Below are 10,026 nucleotides of genomic sequence, written 5' to 3'. Positions count from 1 at the left end.
AATAAAGAAAAACCCTTGAATTAGTAGGTGAGTCCGAACTTTTGACTGGTACTGTACATTAAATTCCCTGGCAACAGCTCCAGTGGACATTCCTGCAGTCAGCATACCAGTTGCACGCTCCCTCTGAGACATCTGTGGCATTGTAGTTTGACAAAACTGCACATTGTAGCGGCCTTTTATTGTCCCCAGCACAAGGTGCACCTGTGAAACGATAATGCTGTTTAATCAGCTTCTTGAAACAGGGCTCCGGGCAGCCGAGCGGAAATGGAGGAAAACTCGCCTCCCTGCGGACCTGGCATCCTTTCACGCCCTCCTCTCTACATTTTCCTCTTCTGTCTCTGCTGCTAAAGCCACTTTCTACCACTCTAAATTCCAAGCATCTGCCTCTAACCCTAGGAAGCTCTTTGCTACCTTCTCCTCCCTCCTGAATCCTCCTCCCCCTCCCCCCCCTCCTCTCTCTCTGCGGATGACTTCGTCAACCATTTTGAAAAGAAGGCTGATGACATCCGATCCTCGTTTGCTTAGCCAAACGACACCGCTGGTCCTGCTCACACTGCCCTACCCTGTGCTTTGACCTCTTTCTCCCCTCTCTCTCCAGATGAAATCTCGCGTCTCGTGACGGCCGGCCGCCCAACAACCTGCCCACTTGACCCTATCCCCTCCTCTCTTCTCCAGACCATTTCCGGAGACCTTCTCACCTCGCTCATCAACTCATCCTTGACCGCTGGCTACGTCCCTTCGGTCTTCAAGAGAGTGAGAGTTGCACCCCTTCTGAAAAAACCTACACTCGATCCCTCCCATGTCAACAACTACAGACCAGTATCCCTTCTTTCTTTTCTCTCCAAAACTCGTGCCGTCCTTGGCCAGCTCTCCTGCTTTCTCTCTCAGAATGACCTTCTTGATTCTAATCAGTCAGACTGGGCATTCAACTGAGACTGCTCTTCTCTGTGTCACGGAGGCTCTCCGCACTGCTAAAGCTAACTCTCTCTCCTCTGCTCTCATCCTTCTAGACCTATCTGCTGCCTTTGATACCGTGAACCATCAGATCCTCCTCTCCACCCTCTCCGAGCTGGGCATCTCCGGCGCGGCCCACGCTTGGATTGCGTCCTACCTGACAGGTCGCTCCTACCAGGTGGCGTGGCGAGAATCTGTCTCCGCACCACGTGCTCTCACCACTGGTGTCCCCCAGGGCTCTGTTCTAGGCCCTCTCCTATTCTCACTATACACCAAGTCACTTGGCTCGGTCATATCCTCACATGGTCTCTCCTATCATTGCTACGCAGACGACACACAATTAATCTTCTCCTTTCCCCCTTCTGATAACCAGGTGGCGAATCGCATCTCTGCATGTCTGGCAGACATATCAGTGTGGATGACGGCTCACCACCTCAAGCTGAACCTCGGCAAGACGGAGCTGCTCCTCCTCCCGGGGAAAGACTGCCCGTTCCATGATCTCACCATCACGGTTGACAACTCCCTTGTGTCCTCCTCCCAGAGTGCTAAGAACCTTGGCGTGACCCTGGACAACACCCTGTCGTTCTCCACTAACATCAAGGCGGTGACCCGATCCTGTAGGTTCATGCTCTACAACATTTGCAGAGTACGACCCTGCCTCACACAGGAAGCGGCGCAGGTCCTAGTCCAGGCACTTGTCATCTCCCGTCTGGATTACTGCAACTCGCTGTTGGCTGGGCTCCCTGCCTGTGCCATTAAACCCCTACAACTCATCCAGAACGCCGCAGCCCGTCTGGTGTTCAACCTTCCCAAGTTCTCTCACGTCACCCCGCTCCTCCGCTCTCTCCACTGGCTTCCAGTTGAAGCTCGCATCCGCTACAAGTCCATGGTACTTGCCTACGGAGCTGTGAGGGGAACTGCACCTCCGTACCTTCAGGCTCTGATCAGGCCCTACACCCAAACAAGGGCACTGCGTTCATCCACCTCTGGCCTGCTTGCCTCCCTACCTCTGAGGAAGCACAGTTCCCGCTCAGCCCAGTCAAAACTGTTCGCTGCTCTGGCACCCCAATGGTGGAACAAGCTCCCTCACGACGCCAGGACAGCGGAGTCAATCACCACCTTCCGGAGACACCTGAAACCCCACCTCTTTAAGGAATACCTGGGATAGGATAAAGTAATCCTTCTAACCCCCCCCCCCCCCCCCCCCCCAAAAGATTTAGATGCACTATTGTAAAGTGGTTGTTCCACTGGATATCTTAAGGTGAATGCACCAATTTGTAAAGTCGCTCTGGATAAGAGCGTCTGCTAAATGACTTAAATGTAAATATTAAATGTTGATATACCACACCTGTCAGATGGATGGATTATCTTGGCAACGTATACATGTTCATGAACAGGGATGTGAAAATTTGTGCGAAATAAGCTTTTTGTTCATATGGAAAAATTCTGCATTCTTTTATTTCAGCAAATGAAACATGGTACCAACACTTTACATGTTGCGTTTATATTTTTGTTCAGTGTAGTTACTATCAGTTTTAGGAACATATGATGTCATATGGAATTCATCACATGCGAATGAACAAGCCTTTTCAGACTTTATAATATGGCTGTATATAAACTTACTATATATAGTTACTATCAGTTTTAGGAACGTCTACCCAAAATATCTCACTGTATTTTTTACTTTACCCAAACTGTCATGACATCAGTGATGGTCAAAATGTTGAAAATTTGTCAACGTCTAAATAACAAACTGGGCCATTTGTAAATAGCGTGTCGAACCCTTTCAACAACGGGGAGATGTTATGTTCTTTACTTATTTTAGGTCACATTCTGTATCATACAGCTATGATATACATTATATATTTAGAACCACCTGCTCGATTGGAATCCAGCGACGTCTGTGTCTTCAGTGTCCTAGAACTGTTTAGTTTTTTGTGTTCTGACTTGTAAAACAGAATGAATAAAATAAGTAATGTAAACATATCAGTAATTACCAGGAAGCTCTACAACATTTGTTTTAAAATCACACCAAGATTGTTAAAACTGGCCTCAGGTTATTGAGGGATCTGATTAGGATTTACCCTCGAAGCAAGGCCGTTTTATCATGTGGAGGTTTCGTTCAGGTCTCTATTTAAATCAACACTGTCTTTGGCAGGAGAAAAACCAGACTCCGAGGAACCAGAGCCAGAGACGTCCAAACCAGCAAGACGACACCAGTGCTCCCACTGTGGAAAGGGTTGTAACCAGTTATGGGACCTGAAACAACACGAGCGAATCCACACAGGGGAGAAGCCTTACCACTGCTCCCAGTGTGGAAAGAGTTTTAACCAGAAAGGCCACCTGAACCAACAAGAGAGGATACACACAGGGGAGAAGCCTTACCACTGCTCCCAGTGCGGAAAGAATTTTACCCATTTATGTAATCTGAAAACGCATGAGAGATTACACACAGGGGAGAAGCCTTACCACTGCTCCCAGTGTGGAAAGGGTTGTAACCAGTTAGGGGACCTGAAACGACATCAGAGAACACACACAGGAGAAAAACTGTACCACTTCTCCCAGTGTGGAAAGATTTCTACCCATTTATGTAACCCGAAAACACAGGAGAGAATTCACACAGGGGAGAAGTGTTACCATTGCTCCCAGTGTGGAAAGAGTTTTACCCAGTTAGGGCACCTGAAAAGCCACAGGAGAGTGCACACATATAGGCTGAACGGTAAGACATAGGACAGATATAGGCTGAACAGTAGGACATAGGACAGATATAGGCCTCTGAATAGTGGGACATAGGACAGGTTCAGGCCCAATACATGGTGGGACAGTAGTCCCCAGAGACTCTGAATGTGTCTTGACTTTCCAGTGTTTTCCCTACTGCATGTATTATAGTGGGTTATGTCAGTCTTAAGGGGAAGATCAGCTTTAATTTTGAACATAGATTGTAGATTCCATCAATGTAATTGTCTGCATCATTTCTAATCCCCCATATAAAATATATAATTTTGTAAGTAAATATATATATATATATATAGCTTAGCCTGCCCATACCGAACCCCACCACCACCATGGGGCACTCTGTTCACAACGTTGTGGAGATTTCATTCTGGTCTCTTAAAATAAACATATTTATATATATATATATACTTACTGAACAAAAATATGAAGACAAAATGCAACCATTTTAAAGATTTGACTTAGTTACACTTCGTATAAGGAGAAAAGTCTGTAAATTAATTAGGCCCTAATCTATGCATTTACCAAGACTGTGAATACAGTTATGTATCTGTTGGTCAACGACACCATAAAAAAATGGTAGGGGCACGATCAGAAAACCAGTCAGTATCTGATGTGACAACCATTTGCCTCGAGTTGATCAGGCTGTTGATTGTGGCCTGTGGAATGTTGTCCCACTCTTCAATGGCTGTGCGAAGTTGCTGGATATTAGTGGATACTGGAACACACTGTCATACACGTCAATGCAGAGCATCCCAAACATGCTCAATGGGTGACATGTCTGGTGTGTATGCAGGCCATGGAAGAACTGAGACATTTTCAGCTTCCGGGAATTGTATACAGATCGTTGCGACATGGGGCTGTGCATTATCATGCTGAAATATGAGGTGATGGCGGCGGATGAATGGCACGACAATGGGCCTCAGGATCTCATCAATCTCATCGCAGTATCTCTGTGCATTCAAATTGCCAACAATAAAATCAAATTGTGTTTGTTGTCTGTAGCTTAGCCTGCCCATACCGAACCCCACCACCACCATGGGGCACTCTGTTCACAACATTGTGGAGATTTCATTCTGGTCTCTCTTAAAATTAACATTGTCTTTGGCAGGAGGAAATCCAAACTTGGGCAAACCAAAGACGTCCAAACCATCAAGACGACACCTCTGCTCTCAGATTGGAAAGAGTTTTACCAAGTTAGTAAGCCTGAAAAGAAATTAGAGGACACACACAGGGGAGAAGCCTTACTACTGCTCCCATTGTGGAAAGAGTTTTAGCCAGTTAACATGGAAAGACATGAGAGGATATACACAGAAGCCAAGCCATTGCTCCCAGTGTGGAGAGAGTTTTAGCTTGTTACGAACCCTCAAAGCTTATGAGAAGAATACACACAGGGGACAAGCCATACCATTGTGCCCACTGTGGAAAGATTTCTAGCCATGTAGGACACCTGAAAGCTCATGAGTGAATACACACAGGGGAGAAGCATTACCACTACTCCCAGCGTGGAAAGCGTTTTAACCAGTTAGGAAAGCTGAAAGAACACATGAGACTGCACACAGGGGAGAAGCCTTACAAATGCTCAGAATGTGGGAAGACATATTACTCATCACAGTCACTTAAAAGTCATGTGAGAATCCACACAGGAGATAATAATTACTTCTAGCATGTAAATTGATATTTCACTTCACATTGACTTAAAATTCATCAGAGAACATACACAGTGCTCCCATTGTCTTATATTGTTGACTGAGAATGTGTTTACTTGTTTATACCGTATGAAAATTAATTGTACAAAGTATACTCAAACATATATTTGTATGTTTTTATTAGAAGACGTGTTGAATATGGAGTATGTCAGTTTGAATATAGAGTAGATCAGATTCCATGTGTTTAAATGGTCCTTTTTTAAACTCTGACACTGTGTTTGTGTTTATCTGGGTGTCTTTCCTCCAGTGATATTTGGATTTTCGGATATCGAATTTTCAACTCCACTGATGGTTTTAAAAACTGTTGCGTGAAATAGAAAACGTGCTCTTGTCCCGTGTACTGTAGCCAACATCTCACATTACAGTGCTGGTAGGCTACCTACATGATGAGATTATTATGGATAAGAGAGATATTATTTTATTTGCAAAATGGCAGCCAAGCATCAATCATCATGTCACCAGAATAAGACCATCAAAATGTATTGGAAAGGAGCATCAAGCTCATCACGTGCACTTTCACCACCCTGTGAAGTTCATAACTTATTTCATCTGTAGCCTGATAAACTACATGGGTTCCCAAGTCGTAGTGGGAGAACCACACAATATATCATCGCATGAGTCCAAGTTAACTTCAATATGATGGTTATTATATAAATATTTGCGCATAAAGGAGTTTTCACTGCCATTTCTCACTTATACGTTTTTACTGACACAAAAAGACCCCACTATGTCAAACAAACTAACAAATCGTCTGTCGGCATTTATAAAAGTGTTCAGGCATATCCTGTTTCCATCAGCCTGGTCATTACTTTTCAAATGGTTGGATCAATATCCACCTTCATGATATGGATGAAGCCTGATTTGGAATGTCTGAGTATTTCTTGCTGGCTTCATAATACACCCCTCTGATAATCAAGTGATATTTGGAATGTCTGAGTAGTTAAATCAAACAAACAAATTGTCAGCATTTATCAAATTGTGGATTGAAGTAAAGAGACTCCAGGGACGGTGATGAGCCAGCATTGTTCTCACTATGGAAGAGGGAGCAGGCAACCATCATCCAGTCTCTCAAGGACAAAGGTGGGAGCACTGGTGTTTGATGACAGCTGATGACAGAAGTGACAGCCCTAGACACACAGCAAAGTTTGACGTGGTCAGTGTTGTTGAGCAGAGAACCAACCAGATTGTTCATGTTGAAGTTGTTCAGGTGCATAATACATTTTATTTGTTTAATTCTGTTTTATTCAATTGGAAAACTGTATAAAGCTGTATGTTTATTATTTCAACACCTGCTCCTAAGCTGTACTTCAGTACATTGACACTGTACCGGTGCCTCCTGTATATAGCCTCGTTATTGTTATTTTTTATTGTGTTACTTTTATTGTGTTACTTCTTATTTCTTTAGTTAATTTAGCAAATATTTTCTTAACACTTATTTTTCTCAAAACTGCATTGTTGGTTAAGGGCTTGTAAGTGAGCATTTCACGGTAAAGTCTACACCTGTTGTATTCAGCATTTCACAGTAAAGTCTACACCTGTTGTATTCATGTGACAAATAACATTTGATTTGAACTGAATATGGAGTATGTCAGTTTCAATGTTAAGGTTTTTGATTAAATTATATTTTTCAAACTCAGGCTGTGTGTGTGTGTGTTTTTAAAAAAAATCTCCATCCTTCCTTGATCATTCCTTGTGGTCCTGTAGCTCAGTTGGTAGAGTATGGTGCTTGTTAAACCAGGGTAGTGGGTTTGATTCCTGGGACCACCCGTATGTAAAGTGTGTGCACACATGACTGCAAGTCCCTTTGGAAAAAAAGGGTATGCTAAATGGCAGATATATCCACTGATTATACCAAACATTTGGAACAACTTCCTAATATGGAGTTGGACCCTCCCCTTTTCACCTAAGAACAGCCTCAATTCGTCGGGGCATGGACTCTACAAGGTGTCGAAAGCGTTCCACAGGGATGCTGGCCCATGTTGACTCCAATGATTCCCACAATTGTGTCAAGTTGGCTGGATGTCCTTTGGGTTCAGTGGAGGCTCCTCAGAAGAGGACCATCCTCCTCAGTGATTTTCAGAAAAAAAATGTTAAAACATTTAAAACGTTTAATACTTTTTAGATAAAAGTATACTAAATATAATCACGTCACCATATAATTGATTAAAACATACTATTTTGCAAGGAAGGTCTACAGTAGCCTCAGAAGCACTCTGTAGGGTAGCTGAGTAGAGAGAGAAAGACATATCTAGATATCTAAGAGACAGAAGGAGAAGTGAGAGTGAGAGATTTCATCATTTTTTCCACTTTAAGTTTCTCTTACTTAGCTAGCAAATGCAGCTAGCTAGTTTAGCCTACTCAAACACCTGGCTCAAACAGAGGGGTGCTATGTTAGCTAGCTGGCTATGACTATCCAACACAACACTGGAACTTTTCCAAGTCAAGGTAAGCTTTTGGTTTTACTAGTTAATTGCCACCGTCCCGTTGGTGTAATTGCTAAAACTGCTTACTGTACACTACGGTTTCTGCATGATTGAAGCAGGTTTACTAACGTGTTAATTCTATTAGCTGTGTTGACTATGACGTTACTTTAGCTAATATGGTGAAAACGATGTAGGCTGTGTGTAGCAGTTATGATATGATTTGGCTTGGAAAGGTTTTTTCGCCTGGCACATACAGATGATGTGTTGTGCATTGACGTCCACAGGCGAAGGGAAAAGGTCAGAGGAGGAGAGTGCATAGATGTGAGAAGGAAAACAACGTGGCTGTTATGAAAGTGAACTGTGTTCACGTGTGATCAGGGGTGTATTCATTCCGCCAATTGATGTTGAAAAACGTTTCTTAAACGGAACAAAACGGGGATAAACATACCTCAATTTGACCAATAGAAACTCTCGTTTGCAACTGTAGTACTAATGATTACACACTATATCAGCTAGATGCACGCAAGACTATGCAATGTGGTATTGAATGTGTCACTGTCTGTCACCTCAAAATTTTCTCTCGACCTGTGTGCACCTACATTTTAAACTTTCATTCATAGGCTAGGTTGTAGCAATCTCATGATGGGTATAGGGACAATTAGAGTATCATGTAGTAGCCTAAACCTGTTGCTGTTACATTGAACAGGGTGAATGGAATATGAATGACAGTCATCTAATATGCTGTGATAGAAATAACGCCATGCTCATGAAAAAAGAAATCGTCTTGCCTCATCTTAAACGACACTGACCGCCACTGTTTGGGTGGTGGACCATTCTTGGTAAACATGGGAAACTGTTGAGCTGGAGAATCCCAGCAGCGTTGAGGTTCTTGACACAAACTGGTGCGCCTGGCACCTATTACCATACCCCGTTCAAAGGCACTTAAATATTTTGTCTTCCCTATTCACCTTCTGAATGACATACATACACAATCCATGTCTCATTTGTCTCGCGGCTTAAAAATCCTTATTTAACCTGTCTCCTCCCCTTCATCTACACTGATTGAAGTGGATTTAACTAGTAACATCAATAAGGGATCATAGCTTTCACCTGGATTCACCTAGTCAGTTTATGTCATGGAAGGAGCAGGTGTTCTTAATGTTTTGTCTACCCAGTGTATAGCACCACAGATAATCAAGTGCTATTTGCATGTGATAAAAACAAATGTGAAAAAATGAACAGAGCAAATGTATAGTCCACTACCTCTTCATAGCCGTATTTATTCATCATCTACATATTCATATTAAGCTTCTACGTCTGTATACAGGAAAGTATTATTTGTAAGACCTAAGAGAAAATATATCAGCTTATTGTTAAATTATTATGACGTTCTTTCCAATACATATAGTGTATTAACTATTGTTTCCAAACAACTGCGTTACCCACTCCAGTCAACAGATGACGATGTGCGTCTTTCATGTGATGCTTCTTGCGTGACGTGTAATTTACTGGACAGGACGCTTATTCAGGAGCAACAAGGCGCGGCTACTCTTTCAACCACCTCGGTAGCTTGCAGGCCAACGTTAAACTGAAAGATTGACGCTTTAGACCATGTTAATGTACATTAGCTAATCTCAGTGTTGTAAACACATTTCTGTCGACGTATCAACTGGTTACCTTTAACCTAATTTGCAAACGTGTTAAAGATTGATACTGAGCCTAGCGCTAGGCTAGTCGCTAATGCTAACTAACAAGCTAACATCCCTGACCATGAGCTCAATAAACTACTCATCCCCTGCTAAAGAAGAGGTCTGTTGTATGGAGAAAGACGCTCTGGCGCTGAACATTGTCGTGAAAGAAGAAGAGGAGTATGTTTTCGTGAAAAAAGAGAAAGAACCTTTTAGGGAGGAAGAGGATGCTGTCTCAATAAAGGTGAAGAATGAAGACGTTTTGGGAGTAAAAGAGGAGACAGAAGATCTGATTAACACCAGTGAGTACTGTCTTAAAAACAGGGGCACAAACTATGCCGTTATTGAACTGTGGGGCATTCTACTGAAGTTCTCCACTTGAATATGTTGTTCAGTACTGTATAAATTGTTAATGCAATCTGCCATTGGTACATATATTTATTTAATTCTCCATATGGTCTATATTAAAGTTCACCTCATCTAATATAACATGCTTTTAAAATTCAATATTGGTGCGTA

Source organism: Salmo trutta, chromosome 38 (genome assembly GCF_901001165.1).
Source record: "Salmo trutta chromosome 38, fSalTru1.1, whole genome shotgun sequence".
Classification (NCBI taxonomy): domain Eukaryota; kingdom Metazoa; phylum Chordata; class Actinopteri; order Salmoniformes; family Salmonidae; genus Salmo; species Salmo trutta.
The sequence above is the reverse complement of the archived record's forward strand: the minus strand, read 5'-3'. Positions refer to the sequence as shown.